We start from the raw sequence: 18293 nt of genomic DNA, 5'->3' as shown, positions 1-18293 counted from the left end.
TGCACTTCCTCTATTATGCTACTTTCCCAGGAAAACAAAATTGAGCAAGTAGACACACAGTAAAACGTCTAATGGTTGTTTGAGATATATGCAATGTTGTGTGAGACTAATGGGAAGCGAGCAACTGCCTCCTGCTGAGAGGGTCACCGGCATTTCTGCCAGTGCCAGTAGACACAACAAATGCAGCTAATATTTCTGCGTACTAGGAAGAGTACTCCAGAGGAGCAACAGTAAGCTTTTCTTTGAATCACCCCCATGGGCGGCCGACCCTGTTGAGGAAAAGGGGTGCACACCATTGGCACAACATGGAAAAAATAAATACAGCCACATATGTTTCCCCAGCATCCTTTGCAGTGCTTCCTCTTGGTACATGGATGGGATTGAGAGTGAAATGATTTGATAATGGTGTTAAGACAACTACAATAAAATTTAACATGGCTTATTTGCTACTCAGGCTCTTCTTACCTAGATTTTGCTCATGTGCATTCACCAATCTTTTTTTTTTTTTTTTGAGGGGGAGGGTGGAGTGGTGGTTGTTGTTTCCTTTTGGGTTTGCTTTTTGAGACAGGGTTTCTCTGTGTAGTGCTGGCTGTCCTGGACTCACTTTCACCAATCTTCTCTAAGGGTGGCAATGACATCCCTAGCTCAATTTCATGGACGGCACCATGGAATCAAGCTTCAAAACAGGCCTCCAGCCTTTCCTAGGTGTAGACATACTAAACACTGTATTAAAATGTGTAAAGAAAGGGAAACTACACTTGAAGAGGGTGTGGGTCTCACCTTGCACCTGTACTAGCATGCCCTGCAGAAGTCAGGAGTCCAGGAGAGCAGATCGTATACAGATACAGAAGCAGGCAGACGCCATAGAAGATGACAACAACTGAATCAAGACACAGAAAGGAGAAGGAATATCTAATGTGGGTGTTTAGCCGGTTCCTCAGCCACGTCTGCTTTTATGTACTGTTGAGTGCTTCTTAACCCAAATTTCCTTAGTAAAGTATAAACAGAAATAAAAATTAATTAGGTGAAAAGGCTGAGACATATATTTAAATTCTCATGAGAAATTTTGCTGGTTTTTGTTGCTCTTCTAATTGTTTGATAATATGATTTTTCTGACTTAAAAGAATTAAATTAGTAAAAGGCACTCAGTTCACACTAATTCTTTTTGGTTTGGGTTTCAGTGTTTGATTTTCGGTTTTTGGTTTTTGGTTTTTTGGTTTTTTGGTTTTTTGTTTTTGTTTTTGTTTTTTGTGGTTTTTTTTTTTTTTTTTTGAGACCAAGAAGAGAAGTGAATGATTTTAAACATTCTTCTCAAAATACAGGCTGCTTTTTAAAAATTATTTCCTTAATATCTATTAATGTTTCAGATATCCTTCACAATTTGGCACTTATCTCCACAGCAAAAAACATTGAGAATTATGTTGCGAAGCCATCTGAGCAGTATCAGCAAGCACATTGCTGTAAGAGGGGAGCCCCTTGTACATATGAAATTCTAGGCTCTATGTTAAACACTGGAATGAAGGCAGCTGGCTCAGAGAAGGTTCCAGTCTGAGATAAGGGTAGCATCTGCAGTCTGTGACCTATTAAAGCCTGTTTCTGCCCTGCTCTCCTCCAAATGGTAAACCATACATAGGGCCGCTATTGCGTTTCACACAGTGCGAATAACCTTTTTTCCTGTGCTTCTCAGATGATTCTGAATATAGGTATGGATAGCATATATTGTAATTAGTCATATTTCCTGCTGAATCAGACATTTGTGCCCTGATTGGTTAAGAAGGAAAGAAAGAGAGAGAGGAGGGAGGAAGGGATGGAGAGAGCAAGAAGGGAAAGGGAGGAAGAGAGAGAGAGAGAGAGAGAGAGAGAGAGAGAGAGAGAGAGAGAGAGAGAGGTGAGAAAGAACCTGTCACTCTGTTTTCTTCTTGGGACTTTTCTGTTCCTTTTGAAATTAGTTACAGCCTGCATTCTGTAGCTTTTTGTAACCAGACTGACCTAATTTAACTACCACAGCTTGTGTGGTTTAAAGATAAACACTTTGATTCAGTTTGTCTGCTTTGTGTGTGTTTCCCTCCCTTTCAAACAAAGTCTCTATATTTTAACATTCAAAACTCTTGTTATTTCCTCCTTTATTGAAAAGCAGCATTGGTCTTTTTAGTGGTGTCTTTAGTCACCCGGTTTTCTTTGATGTCACGTTTGCTTGCCCCGTACTCTGCTCTATCTGGTGTGCGCTGGGAATTGTGGCCCTTTGTGGGATGCAGACAACACTCTTTGACTTGAGCCACATAGCATCATTACTGGCAGTGTCTCTGTGCAGAACCCACTGCTCCCAGTTAAGAATAGAAGCAGGCGGGAAGGAGACTGAAAGAGCGTGGAAGAGAAACCCGGGACCCATAAAAGCTGCAGCTAATGATTCAAGGCCACAGCATGGACTACGAGGCCCAGAAAAGAATTAGACATTCAGTGAAGCTTTTTTAAAACGGAAGACCTATTTCTCTTATTCCAAATCCACCACAACGCCTGGAAAGGGGCTGGGTACCACGTTCCCTGGAGCTTTCTTTCTGAGTAAAGAAATTTTCTTGGATAAATAAAAATAACAAAAAACAAAACAAAAAAAACAAAAAAACCCACTCTCCCATCAAGCTATATGCTCTTTTAAAGTGATCATCATCCTACCAAGGGTGGTGAGGCCCACACACAGCGCTTTCGCATGGGACTAGCAATAAACTAGTAGCCTCTTCAGTCTCACGTGGTAAGCGTTATCTGAGGGAACCCTTTGTGTCCACAGAAGGGAGCACATGCTGACACTTAGGGAGAATGAGGCAGAGTAGAAAACTAACGATTCCAGTGGACCCAAAACAGACCGTATCTTGCTACAGGTGCCGCAAAGCCTTTGGCCCACTCCTGCAGACTGTCCTCTGCAGGCTCCCCTCAGAGCAGAGCCTTAGCAAATTGTCCCACAGAAAACGTGAATGGGGCCTATTCTGCCACATGATGCACCATCTGAAATGACACAAAAACTTGCTGTTCCACAAAACAGGCCATTCAATTAAAAAAAGAAAAAGAAAAGAAAAGAAAAAAAGAAACTTCAGAATAAGAAATCCAAGAATGCTTATTTCCCTCACAACCCTTCCTTTGCTTGGGCACATGAAAAGAGATTTTTATCTTGCAAATGAAGGTTTTTTTTAGTGTACTTACAAGGACATCATCAAGTTTTTTTTAAAAAGTGCTCTTTAAACTGCACCAAAAATATTGTCCCTTAAACAAACAGAGGGAGGCTATTTACAAATTTCCAAAGCTTTTCGCAAAGCTCTTGTATCTAATCATTAGCCAGAGAACATGAAGCAAATTATGATAAAACAGCAGCAAGAATTCTACCACAATAGGTCATATTGCATACCGAAGATTAATAAGCTTGTGAGTGACATATTTAACCTGGGGGTGATAAAGGACTCTGCTTTATCATAAGTAGTTTACTGCTGAAGGAACTATGCTAACTTTATTCTTAAAAGTAGACTAAAGAATCAAAGAGCATGATTTCTGAATTATTAGCCACTCTGTGAGTCATGCAACGTACAGTAAGTACCTGAAACCAAGCAACAATAGCCAGCACTACCAACCATGAACGAGCCAGGTTTAGGTGCAAGAATCCTTGCGCACACAGAGAATGCTTACTAAATAGAATGCAAAACTCACTGAAGAAAGTTCATATTTTGGTGACAGTTGTGTACATTTTTGCTAGATAGCCTCTAAGCTACATACTTAGAATCAAACTACATGATTTTCAACAACTACCAATCTTGTGCTAGCTTCATTGTAATATTACAGCCAAGTTTAAATGTTGTTATGCTATTATTCACTAATACTTTTAACTTATGAGCAAACCCCAAGTGTATCACATATTTAAGGTAATATATGAGCAAATCAGCACTAGAACTATAAAAAGGTAAGGATAATATAGTAACAACATCCTACAAAAATAATTTAAGCCAAGAACAATAGTTCACATCTGTAATCTCAGAACTCAAGAGATTGTAGCAAAAAGTCTGCCATGACATAGAGGCCAGCCAATGCTATTTCAAAACTTCAAACTCTCTCTCCCTCTCTCTCTCTCTCTCTCTCTCTCTCTCTCTCTCTCTCTCTCTCTCTCTCTTCAGTAGGCCATGGAACTTTCCCTAAAAGAGATCCCATTTTGAGACAAAAATGCAAAGAAATTGAAAGGAATTTTTACACTTTATGTGACCACAATAGAATAAAACTAGAAATCAACAGCAAGATAAATTATAGAAAGTACATAAACTCATAAAGATTAAATGGCACATGATGAAATGATAAATGGGTCATTGAGAAATCAAGAAGGAAAAATTGAAAAATCTAAAATTGAATAAAAATGAAGAAGATAAAGTATACCAAAACCTATGGGGTATATGGAAGGCAGTCTCCAGAGGGAAGTTTATAGTTTTATGTGCCTACACATTGAGAGAGGGGACAGAGAGATGGGGAGAGAGAGAGAGAGAGAGAGAGAGAGAGAGAGAGAGAGATAGAGAGAGAGAGAGATCAAATAAATAAGTTAATGATACACCTTAAAGAACTGGATGGAAAGCAAAAATAAACTGAACTTCAAAGTGGTAAAATGAAAAAATTAACATCAATGTAGAAATTAATGAAATAGAAATGATACAAAGAATCAACAAAACAAAGAATTGTTTCTCTGAAAAGAAGCAATGAAGTTGTGAAATAAAATTAGATAAACAAGAGACATTATAACAGAAACCAATGGGATTTTAAGGATCATGAGGATTTATGCTAAAATATTACATTCCATTAAAATGGAAAATCTGAAAGAAATGAAAATTTTCTAGGTGTGTGTGACCTATCAAAGTTAAGTAGTTTACTTAAGTAAGTAAAGATTAAATAAGCAATTAAAATAAGCCTACATCAATTAACAAAATTAAAGCAGTAATTTAAAAATCTCCTAACTATGCTGATGAGATGGCTCAGTGGGTAAAGATACCTGCCACTATGCCTGACAACTCTGGACCTGGGATCAGGATGGTAGGAGGGGAGAACTCCACAAGCTTCCTCTGACCTCACATGTACACCACGACACATGAGTACATTTACACACACAAACACACACATAATTAATCAGTTAATTTAAATATACTTTTAAAGAGTCTCCCAACTGAAAATATCCAGGTCCAAACAAATTCAGACAAATGCAGATTTCTATGATACCTTCAAAGAAGGACTGACAATGAGACTTTTCAAATTCTTCTATATAAAGTATAAAATGAGGAAGTATTTACAAACTTTCCCTATGAAGCCAGTATTATTCTGATATTAAAGCTACAGACACCAAAAAGAAAATTATATACCAATCTCCCTGATCAACATAAACACAAACATATTCATTAAAATTCTTACAAACTGGTTTCACACATACTCTGGTGCCTCATATTTGACCACGTCCCCTGGATGGGGTGACCTAGTGGCACTCAGAGGAGGGATAGCAGGCTACTAAGAAAAGACTTGATACCCTATGAGCATATAAAGGGGGAGGAAGTCCCCCTCAGTCACAGTCATAGGGGAGGGGAGTAAGGGGAAAATGGGAGGGAGGGAGGAATGGGAGGATACAAGGGATGGGATAACCATCGAGATGTAATATGAATAAATTAATAAAAATTTCAAAAAAAAGAGAACATATTGAAAGCCCATTTATCATGACCACATTGGATTCATTACAGAGATTCAGGAATGGCTCAACATAAATCAATAAATGTAACTTATCTCATAAATGGAGTAAAAAACAGAAGTCTCATGATATTTCTATAGATTCAGAAAGAACATTTGAAAGAATCTAACATCCCTTCACAATAAAAGCCCTGAAGAGACTGAAGATAAAGAGAACCATGGCTCAACATAATAAAAGCTATATATGAGCCAGGCGTGGTGGTGCAGGCCTTTAATCCCAGCACTCAGAGAGGCAGAGGCAGACAGACCACTCTGCGTTCAAAGTCAGTCTGCTCTACAAAGCAAGTCCAAGATAGCCAGGGCTACAAAAAGAAACCCTGTCTCACAAAACAAACAAACAAACAAACAAGTTATATATGATAGACCTGTAGCCAACTTCATGCTATATGGAGCAAAACTTAGTGTTCGCAATAAAGTCAGATACAAGACAGAGATGTCCACTCTTTCCACTCCTACTCAATACAGAACAAGACCTTCAACAGAGCAAGGGGGAAGAGAAGGAAATTAAAAGGAGCATGCCTATGACAAGAAGAGTAAAAGTTTCCTATTCTTCAGACAATATTATTCCGTCCACAAGAGACCCTAACTTTACTATGAACATTTCTGGTTGATAAACACTTTCAACAAGGTGCTAGACTACAAAAGTAATATCCAAATCACTAGGGTTCCTATGCATCTGTGATAAACACACTGAGAAAGAAATCTGGGAAATAAGTCAATTCACAATAGCCTCAAAATAAATAAACAAATAAACACACACATACATGCATACTCTAGAATAAACCTAAGTAAATACATATACAGTGAAAACGGTAAAACCCTGAAGAAAGAAGTAAATAAAACAAGAGAAGAGAGAAAGAACTCTGGAAATAACCATTCTACCAAAAACAATCTGCAGCTTCGATGCAGTTCATATCAAAATCCCAATACAATTCTTCACTAAAATATACAAAATGTTTCAAAGTTCACATAGAAGTCCAAAAGACCCCAGTAACCAAAGTAATCCTGAAAAATAGGGAACACTGCGAGTGATATCAACATACCTGACATCACATTATTCTAGAGAGCTGCAGTAATGACAAAACAGCAGGGTATGGACACAAAACCAGACATATAAATCACTGGAATAGAGTAGAGGACCCAGACATAAGTATATGCACCTACAACTACAAAACTTTTGGCAAAATTGCCAAAAATGCACACTAAAGGGCGGCCTCCAACAGGTCATACTAGAGAAAATGGATGCTAACATGTAGGATAATGAAGCCAGACCCCATCTCCCATCCTGCACAAAATGAAGTCCAAGTGCACTGAAGACTCTAAGGTAACTAATAAAACTTCTTATAGTAGTTACTGTTCTGTTGCTATCAAGAAACCCCATGACCAAGGCAACTTATAAGATAAAGCAACTATTTGGAAATTTGCTTACATTTTCAGGGGGTTAGTCCACGGGAAGTATGACAGCAGGCAGGAAGGCATAGTGTTGGAGCAATGGCTTAGAGAGAGAGAGAGAGAGAGAGAGAGAGAGAGAGAGAGAGAGAGAGAGAGAATGGGAGGGAGGGGGAGAGGGAGAGGGAGAAGAGACTGGGCCTGGCATAGGCTTTTGAAACCTCAAAGCTAAGCCCAGTGATACATCTCCTCCAACAAGGTCACAGATCCTAATCCTTCAGGGACCAGGCAGTCAACTATATGAGCACATGGGTTCTGGTCCTATTCACACTACCACATTTCTAGAGGGGGAAAAAAAGGAATGTCTTTTGAGACATAGGTGCAGGTGAGAACTTTCTGAACAGGACTACAGTCACCCATGAATTAAAAGTCTTCTTCATTGCAAAGTAAATTATTAATTGAGTGCAGAGGCAGCCTACAGAATGGGAGAACATATTTATTATCCATATATCTGGTAGATTAGTTTATAGAATATATAAGACAGAATTATCAAAAGAAAAGATACAAATGTTAAAAGTATTCAAAATCCTTTGCAATCAATAAATACAAATCAGGTCTACTTTGATACTTCATCTTACCCCTAATCAGAATTGCTAATATCAAGAAACAAAAATCCTGATCACGATGTGGAAAAAGAAAAGAGGAAACACACACACACACACACACACACACACACATATTTACATATTGTAATTGGTAGTATAAATTGTTTCAACCATTGTGGAAAGTAGTATGTAGTTTCCTCAAAAAATAGTAACAAAGCTTCCATCTGCTTCATCTATATCCTGGGCATACACCCAAAGGCTTATGTCCTACTAAGAGATAATTGCACATCCTTGGTTATTAATGCTCTTTTTACAATAGCCAGGAAGTGGTACTACCAAATATCTTTCAGCCAATGAATGAATAAGAATGTGAATACCCGTAGACAATGGACTTTTAGTCGAGCTGTAAACAAAAATAAAATTATGAAAATTTCAGGAATGTAAATGGAACTGGAAAAACTAATGTGAGTTAATCTAGACCCACACACAGAGCTTTGTGTTTTCTCCCCTATACAGATGCTAGCTTCGAGTTCCTGGAGTAATACAATTAGCTTGGAACACCTGTAGAGGCCAAGAAGGCAAAAAAGCACCACTAAAGAGGGAGGGGAAATGACTCGAGAGGGGGTTGTAGAACACATGTGACGTGAAGGAAGCAGTGAGAAAAGAGTGGGTGGAAAGGTTTAAGCAGGGAAGCATGTGGGAAGTTAAGGCTGAAGAGGAGAGAAGGGAAAGTAGCCACAAAAATTCAGGTTGCATTTGAAAGTATTGAAACCTTACCCTTTCATATGCTTATTAAAAAATATTTTTAAAGAGTTTGAACAGCGGTACCCTATATCAGTAGACAACACTCCTCCAGGAAACCAGAGATTATTTTTCTTTTTGAAGTTCAAATACATCTGTATTTGAGAGAAGGAAAAACCCAAGTGCAGGAAAGCTGTAGGTCTCAGTAGCTTCCCAAAAGGAGAAAGTAAAAAGGAGAAGGAGGAAAGCCATGCTGTTGAGTTAAGCTGGTGTGGAGATCAGGCGCATGATGGATAAGCATCACCTGGTGGGAGAGGGAGGAGCTTCAGAGAAAGAGTAAAGAAGCCCAGAGTACCAGAAGAAATATGTTTACCTCTGACCAGCATCAAAAAGTAAAAGAAGACAAGCAAAAGAAATCATTACAGCCTTCTGAGTTGGGACTCAGAAACACAAACAGACCCAGACAAACCACATGGTGGTTTGTAAGGACTGAGTTAGAGGAGGCAAGAATTCTGGGAAGGAAAAATCTCAAATTGAACCTACCTTCCCCAATGGAGATTTTTTGGCCAGATAATTGACAGGCTCAACTTGACCAAAAGGAAGTAGCTTCCCTTTGGGGGCCTTTACTGCCACCATGACATTTCTCCTTCTGAAGAGGCACCCCTAAAATCATTTAGAAACTAGATTGGGGATCAGAGCTTCCAAACACTTCTGGTGTTCCTGAACATTTTTGGCCTATGACAGAAGTTAAAGATGCTCTCCCAAAATTCCTTGTATCGGTTCTACTCTTTGTCTTCAGCATTCCCCACTCTGAAACCTAACTGCCATTTAGGAAATCAGGGCAATGACAAATCTGGCTTCTTCCTGTAAGTGACATCATTGAATGTGGATACCCCTCCAGTGGACCCATCTAGTAGACCTTAAAATGGCATTAATATTTTTACACTTGTAAAGAAGCCAAGTACAGGAAAGAAAGGAAGTCTTTGATTGGTACCTGAATAGAGATACGAGGAAGAAGTAAAACACTCACAGATTATTAAATGAAAATTCCTGTACCAGGTGTGTCAGTCAGGGGACAGTCCAGAGACTCCCCAAACAATACAGACCATTGGCATTGCTCTTGGTTGCCCATAAGAACATGATGGTGAAACCGAATTGCAGAGAACACCATTCACTAATTTGGACACAGAACTTAGAGAAACCAAACAAAAAAAAGAAATAGAAGCTTCTTTCCTTCTAGCTAGCTATTATAGTGCTGGAAGGAACTATGCATGCTGCTGCAGGAGAAAATACGTCAACGCACTCACTTAAGTGTCAACCCGTTAGGCTACAACACAATCTTCCAAGCAAAATATGTCCACTGGCACAATGGTGACATGGTTATGATAGGGGTAGTCAACCACTTCCTAATTTAATTTGAGGCTCCCCCAGGAAGGAATCCACTCCTCATATGATAAGCCTCACTTAAGAGCCTCTGACTGAAGAGGTCACAGGGCAGAGAGGGAAGCCTACTACCCCAGCTTTGCATAATGACCACGTTGTCAAATAGCCTTCACTATTCATGTTTATATCTATATACAGTGCTGCTCTCAGTCTTCAGAGACGCTTATTGCTGCAGCCACAGTTGATGAGGAGATTTATAAATGGTCAAAATGCCAAAAATAGGTAACAGGAGATTGTTCTGCTCTAAATAGGAAATCTAGTCCCTCCCTCCAAGGCCAAAAGCACACTGTGGGCAAAGGAGTCAGAAACAATGCAAAAGCCAGAGGGTAGAAAAGTGTGGCATAAAAAGTTGTCTTCGGGACATGCGTTGGCCATTGTCATTTACTCGTCAACTCACTGCAGCCGTGGTTACCTGCACGAGATCAGCACAAGCTTAGATTCATAAACATTTTCTTATGGATTCTGGAAGGGATCCTGTGGCATGACACCCCACACCCTAAAGACTGCTGGCAATTAATGCTGGCTGGAAGAAGGATGTCATGTCTTTTCAATGGTGTAGCCACCAATAAGTTGCCCATGCTCCAGTAAATAACCTGCCACTCACCCTGATGCAAGCAAGCTCAGCTAAACTCAGAGGGTCACAGGCTGAATAGGGAAATTACAATAAAAGGATTGCTGGGGAAAGAGGGTTTCAATGGGAGAGGGAAGAGGATGAAAAAGGGTAGTGGCAGACAAAAAAAAATAATCATTATACACATGCTTGAAGCTGTCAGTCAATAAACAAGTAAATAAATCACATCAACAGAAACAATTTCTCCTAAAATTTAATTTTAAATACTTTATATTGACCCCTCATATTATTGTATTAAAGGTAAATTGTGACTACTGAATATCAAAATTAGAACTGAAACAATTAAATGTGCAATATTAATTTAAGAGAAATATGCCAAGTCAAAGAGTTAAAAAAGGGTTCAAAATATAACTTAAAAGAAAGTGATCTATAAAGCTCAAATGGAAGGATATGATTTAAAAAATAATGTCACAAAGAAAGTATTAACATGGAAGGGGGACATTTTGAGTAGTCTCATCCACAGAAAAAGAATTGCAGGCAACTATTGACATTTGGGAAAATTAGACTCTCAGAAATGAGCCCCCTTATTGGTTGTCCAGCACAAAGTGGTCAAGTCAGAAACCATATATACATAAAAAACAAACACAGGCCTAATAGACTCTTGTGTGCATGTGGGTGAGTGTGGGGGTGTAACAAATATAACCAAAGAAAAGGAGACTATCAACTTGAAAGTGTCATCATGGGGGTTGACAGAGGGTAACTGGGAGGCTATAAGGGCTATAAGGGGAATTGGGGAGTGATAAAATTCTACTTTAATTAATGAATTAATAACATTTTTTAAACTGTAACTCTGAACCTATGCACAAATGTTTACTAATTATCCCCTTGATTTTATTTACTCAGTTTCCTGAAACTCATGGTGTGAAAATCACAAGGTATTTCCTAAAGCATCTCTCTCTCTCTCTCTCTCTCTCTCTCTCTCTCTCTCTCTCTCTCTCTCTCTCTCTCTCTCTCTCTCTCTCTCCCACCTGTATATGCACATGCCTACATTCTACCACTGCAATTTCTGGATATGGGTAGATTATTTCTAGAACAGAACCACACAACTCTGTCCCTGTGTCCTATGATGATGGCCTTGCCACTGTGAATTCCATGTGTGAAGGCTTTTATTCACACATCTAAAAAGCTTTCTAAAATTCAAACAAAATGATTGTGTTAAAATATTGCTCATGTAATATGAAATGCACAACTGAGGTAGTAATGTGTCAATCGTAGCACTGTATCTAAGTTTTAAAACGATTGACATGAATGTCTTCTTATAATCAATACTGATGTCTACTGAAGGTCACATGTATATTTCAACTTAGCATTAAAGACAAAAAAAGAAAAACAAAATAAATAATGTGACAAAAAAGAACACATGTTTGAAGAACAGGGTATGCTAATTATTTTGATTTGATCACCATGTGTCATCCTGTGTCCCACAGATATATACAATTACGATATATTCATTCAAAAGAGAAAATAAGACAGTGATGATGGTAACTGATTGGAATCCCAGCTACTCAGGAAAGTAGGGCAGAAAGGCCAGAAGTTTGAAGCCAGCCTGGGCTGCACAGCAAGAATGAAGCCTGGGCAAGTTAGGAAGACATTTTCTCAAGATAAAGGCTAAGAAACAATTAGAGACATAGCTTAGTGAGAGAGTGGTGCAACGTTTGACTGGTGTGTACAAACCCAGATTCTACTCCCCGAACCATCAATGAATAAATGAACGAACAAGCACAAGAAAAACAAGCAAATTTTCCACAAGGGAGCTCTTTTTACTATTTCTAAAATCTAAAAATAATAAAGGTGAATGTTAGTAAATTTTACTGAGTAATTATGCAATATGCTATAAACGTAAACAAAAAAAGCTAGAAAAATAAATGCTTAAAAGGGATATTTGGGGGGAAAAAGGGATATTTCATAACCAAAAATACAAAAGAAGATTCACTAAAAGATAAAGAAAATAAATATTACAAGATAAATTTAAGAATGAGTGGCCTCAATTCAATTCTTGTAGCCAAAGGTGATAACAACTTAGAAGTACAAATGACTACACCATACAAGCAGCACATCTAACGTGCACATATCCTTGTCCCTTCTGTACACACGAGAGTACTGAGGCTAACAATATTGAATGTCAAACCAGCACTAGAGAACAACAGACTTGACTGTCTTACACTTAAAGCAGGACTCAGAACTGCTCTTTTTTATTGCTCCCCATAAATTAGCATTAAGGTCTGGTGCATTATTATTCTGTGTAAGCTCAGAACTATCAGCATCTGTGTTACAGGAGAACTTTCTAGAACCAGAGTCTAAGCTCCACCCCAGACAAGCTCAATCAGAATTTACATTTGTTGTAGGGTAGAGCCCCCAAAGACCTGTCAGTACTACCAAAGTCCAAATGGAGAGGCAGTCAGCAACAGGAAACACATATCACAGAGCAGCCTGCATCTAATGTATTTTACAGAGAACTTTTCAAGGCAAGGAACAAAGAAAAACTCCTACATCTTGGTTGGTAATTGCAGGGGGAAGTAAACCAAGCAAGCTATTTAACAGAATCCAAAAGCATGAAATTAGCTGGGGCATTTTCTTTCTTCCTTTTTTTTAATAAAATATTTTATATATGCACTTATATTATTACACATATACACAATAAACTACCTACAGCAAGAAGAACCATGAAACACTCAAGAATTATATAAATGTCATATCCATAGTGATTTGGCTGTTTATATTTGGCAGCCTTGAAGAAAACATCTTTCCTATTTTGGTGCGTCTAAAATTCTGAATGTAAATCAATATCTATCATATCTCATCATTATCAACTTAAAGCATCTATCTAGACCTAAAAACATCTTAATGCCTAAACAACTAAGCTTAATTGTAAAACTAAACTCTCCGGCCTTCAACTCCATCAGAGACTTGAGAAGGATTAAATTAATTACCTGAGTATACATGGAGTGCAGGTTAGCAGCTTCCAAAATGAGATGACACAGACAGTTTGCTACCTGGGCAATCACCCAAAATTCTCTATAACATTATCTTTAGCTTTCTGGCCCAATATATCTGACAGACATATTTATGAGGCAGGAACTATTGAGGACTTGCTTACCCTGTCTTGGGAGAGTTTGGCCATCAACTCTGCCTGCATACAAGCTTGCCCTTTTTTTAAAAAGACAGAATTCTGTCTGTAGTAGAAATGAGGACATTTTGTCCAGTAGCTTGTTTGCCATATTTGAAGCCTTCTCCGTCAGGAGGTTATTTATGCTCATTATCCTCTTTGAGGTAGGCTGGGTGTTGCCAGGATGTAACCTGCCTCATTGTCAATGAATCTTTAAAACAATACAAACATTTTTAAATGCTATATTCTGTATGTCTCTGAGGTTTTTGAAGACCTTATCTATTTTACCTTATCTTTCTATAGAATTATATCTATCTGTTGTGCCTAAGATGTATGTTCTTGTGATTAAAAATAGACTAGTAATTGATACGGCCATGATTTGATCAACTAACAATTAACTTATAGCTGGGGCATTTTAACCCAAAGTTTCTAGAATAGGATTGGGTACTTTACTTTTTTTTTCATGGAGCAAAAAAGGGAATGGTCAGTTTAAGTTTAAACAAAAAATGGCTCCAGCTGAGAAAAAAAATAAAGTAACCATTGCCCTGTCACACATTTGAACAAAATCCACTGATTTTTAAAGGCACTAAACTTTGATAAACATCAATGTACCATGTACCCGGAAATATGTTAAATATTATAACTCTCAGGTGATTAAAATAATTAATTAAAACAAAATTTTACAAATTAACTTTCACTAGTGTGAATGAAAAAGGCTGAGATGGCAATGCCATTGATGAGAGCCAGAGGTGATAAAAGATAACGCTATCTGTGACTAGCTTTCTTCTTAACATCAAAATGTGGAAGTTGCCTCAAAAAAGATATTAATGACTGCATCCTGTCATTTTATTACTTGGTAATATCTCATTGCTTTGTGTGAATGTGTGGTTCTGGGTCTTGAAAGAAATTGGGAAGGATTTTGTTGATATACAATGAAGTTAAAATGGGTTTGATTTTGAAGGTTCATTCCTCTTAATTGGCTAGATTACAAAAAAAAAAATCCATACCCATATTTTCTGAAATTTCTACCACAACACATTATCACAAACCCAATGACTAGCATAGTTAGCACTCCAGTCCTGGGGAAGCAATGTTTCAAAACAAGTTTACTGGACTAAAGTCAAAGCAAAGGCAGGCTCTAGGAAAGCTACTCCTTTCCTTTCCGGCTTGGAGAGGTTACCTGAGGGTTCCAGGTCATTCTCTGTTCCCAGACATTCACATCTCTGCCTTCCTCTTGCATGGACCCTTATGATAACACTGAACACACTCAGATAATCTGTGTCACCTCCTCATCTCAAAACCCTTAATCACATCCACAAAATCCCTTTTGTCACGTACAATAACGTACCAAGTCCAGAAATAATATGAAGGTACTTGGGATTTACTATTATGACATATACATGAAAATATTTTAAGCTCAGTATGGTTTTTTTTTTTTTAAGATTTATTTATTTATTATGCATACAGTGCTCTGCCTGCTTGTACCCCTGCAGGCCAGAAGAGGGCACCAGATCACGTTATAGATGGCTGTGAACCACTATGGGGTTGCTGGGAATTGAACTCAAGTCCTCTGGAAGAGCAGTCAGTTCTCTTAACTGCTGAGCCTTCTCTCCAGCCCCCATTCTCAGTATTGTTTTAACAGTAGACAATTAAGAACCAAGTAAATATTCATACAAAGAACTATAAGATTTCCAACTAATATAATAATGGCTTCTGGTCATCATCCTGTTTTGCTTCTCTGTGGCTATGACAAACACCATGACCAAAAGCAACTTCAGGGAGAAAGGGGTTTATTTGGCTTACAGGTTACCATCCATCATCAAAAGAAGAAGAGAACTCAGGGAAGGAACTCAAAGGAGGAACAAAGTAATACTGCTTATTGTTTCTTTCTCATGATTTGCTCATCTCACTGTCTTATACAACTCTGGACCACCTGCCCAAGGGTGGCACCTTCCACAGTGGTCTGGGATCTTCCCCCCACCAACCATCAATAAGAAAATGTATCACAGACATGCTCACAGGCAACCCAAAGGAGGCAATTGCTGAACAGAGGTTCCCTCTTCCCAGGTGACTCTAATTTGCCTCAAGCTGACAAAGAGTAACTAAAGCAATCATTAATCATTATAATGAATCTCTACTAGCACCATAATTAATAGTTGTGATGAATATGTATTGGTAGAAAACTTATATTTTGATTCTGGAAAAGAGCTACTTACAAACAGTTTGCATATATACAGAATCAAATTCAGGTCTAGATAAAGATGAAACAAAAGAAAAATAAAACTGGAAGTTTCATCATTGGAAGTATTTCTTTCTAATCAGAAGGATATCTGGCAAGTTTTGTGAAAGTGTATGAGGTTTGCATTTTTTGTGTCCGTGTTTGCATACATGTGAGTGCATGTGCATCTTCATGTGTATGTGTGAGTATGGAGACTTAAAGTTGATGTTCTGTCTCTTCTTCATTAACTTCCACTATTTATCAAGGAAGAGTCTCTCACTGAGCCAGGAGCTACTCAATTGTTGCTAGTCTAGCTAGTCAGTTTGCCCTGTGCAATCCCTTGTCATCTCATTTGGAGAGCTGGGGACAGGGAGCCACCATACTCAACTTTTATATGGTTTCTGGGGATCAGAACTCTGTTTTTAACTCTTGCGTGTCAAGTACCTTACCCACTGAGCCGTCTCCTCAAACCTGTGTTTTATTTCCTTACTTATACATGCCACCATTATGGATGTCCTTAAAATGAGCATATATCATTTCATCATCAAATGGAAATTGGATATTTTTCTTTATGACATACATTTTACTGGGCATATTTTTTTACATCAGTTATTGAAAATGAAGCATTGTCAATAGAGTAGAGGCAGTGAAACTTCAGGCTTGATATGACTGAGTTGGTAGTTCAGTCTTAGTCTACCCTTCAAAAACACAGGGAGATTGCCTAGGAAGTAGAAGATTTAGTCAATGTGCACAATTAAAATGTATTCATCAACTTTCCGTCACTGAGAGAAACTGCCTGAAATACTCATGTAAAATGAAGAGAAGTCTGTTTTGCTAGTAGTTTCAGAGGCTTTATTCTACAAGGTCTTGATTCTGTTGCTTTGGGTCTGTGTCAGAAGAGAGTAGCAGAGGTAGTTTGGATTGGTGACTAGAAAGGAAAAAGAGGTAAGGAAAGGTTTGAGGGACCAAACTTACAACATCTTGCATGACCAACTTCCTTTTGTGAGGATATAGCCTCCTAAAGACTCCAATGCACCTAATAGCTCCATATGCTGGGGATGAAGCCTTCAGTACATGAGTCTATAGGGTTCATCAATTATAGCATAAAAACCAATAATACTTAACTTTTGACAACCAAGTGATAACCTTGATAAGTATTTTTCCATTCTTGAGGCCAGTTAGACTTGAGCCTAATAGCAAGATTTTCTGCATAGTGTTAGTAATTGGTTGACTTCTTCAATGTGAATATGTACAATCATAAAAACTAATCATTTCATTTTTTTTTTCTGAGACAGAGTTTCTCTGTGTAGTGTTGGCTGACCTGGAACCCACTCTGTAGACCAGGCTGGCCTTGAACTCACAAAGATCTACCCCCCAATGCCTCCTCAGCGCTGGAATTAAAGCTGTGCACCACCACTGGCCAGCTCTTTTTTTCCTCTTAAGTAGGGAGCCTACAACCTGTATCATAGTGGATCAAATCAATTTGTATTATGGGGGAAAAAAAGGAAATTATCCCTCAGTAAAACCTAGGAAGCAAGAACATCTGCCATGCAAAGCATTTGAGAATGCATTTACTTTGATACCATGAAGCTGAGAATCACCAAAACTACTAAATGCCCATCTGTCATGACAACCTAAATTAAGCCTGAACAGTGCAGCAGCCCCTAGATCAATGTTGAAAACACCATACTTTCATCTTAGAAACACAGTTAACACTAAATATCAAGCAGAATTGTTTTTGCCAATTGGTTAAGACTTTATGTAAAGCACCCAGGGTGTGTGGAACATACAACTGTGCATTAAGTACTAGAGCTTTTTATTCTCCCCTCACTCGCTGCACATGGAGGCTCGTGACAAACGACTTTCCCTGTATCAGAAAAAGACCATCACTGAGCTAAAGGGACATGGATATTGAAGTGCATCGAGTCAGAATTTAGAAGAAGACTGGGAGGCATAAAGGCCTGTGTATCTAGGGTTGTTAGAAGTCAGTTGCTAAGTTAGTAAACTATGTTGCTGTTGTTCTAAGTTTAATGTTTGCTGATCCTGCTAGAATTTGCATTTCCTAGTCTGCATTCTCACTGGATTAAAAACCAAAATGAAACTTCACCTCTGTCTTATGAATATCAGCTCTTTATTAGAGGGCTTTGATATAACAGAAAACTGTCAGTTTTAGGCAGCGACCTTAACACATGCAGAGTACTTGGGGGTCTTAATGAAATCAAGTCTCTGTTCAATTAACTATTTTAGAAATGCCCAGGGATGCACTATTGATTTCAAGATGTGGTAGAGGGGTACCTGTGATGCAGGAAAGGGAGCGGTTCCCATAAGCACTCAGCAATAACAACAGCCCCACGACTGCTTCCATGTGCAGGCTCCTTGCTCAGCATTGGGCTCACATTTTTCTTGGTACTC

General features: G+C 38.4%; 1 long non-coding RNA gene across 1 annotated transcript in view; it reads right to left on the bottom strand.

The window, feature by feature from the left end:
* LOC311599849 overlaps nucleotides 1–18293 on the bottom strand; it is a 44358-nt gene that overhangs the window by 10297 nt on the left and 15768 nt on the right. The gene's annotated exons all lie outside the window — the stretch shown is intronic.

The sequence above is a fragment of the Acomys minous genome (genome assembly GCF_964271855.1).
Source record: "Acomys minous genome assembly, chromosome: 6".
In the NCBI taxonomy this organism is placed as follows: domain Eukaryota; kingdom Metazoa; phylum Chordata; class Mammalia; order Rodentia; family Muridae; genus Acomys; species Acomys minous.
This window is presented reverse-complemented; position numbering and strand designations above follow the sequence as displayed.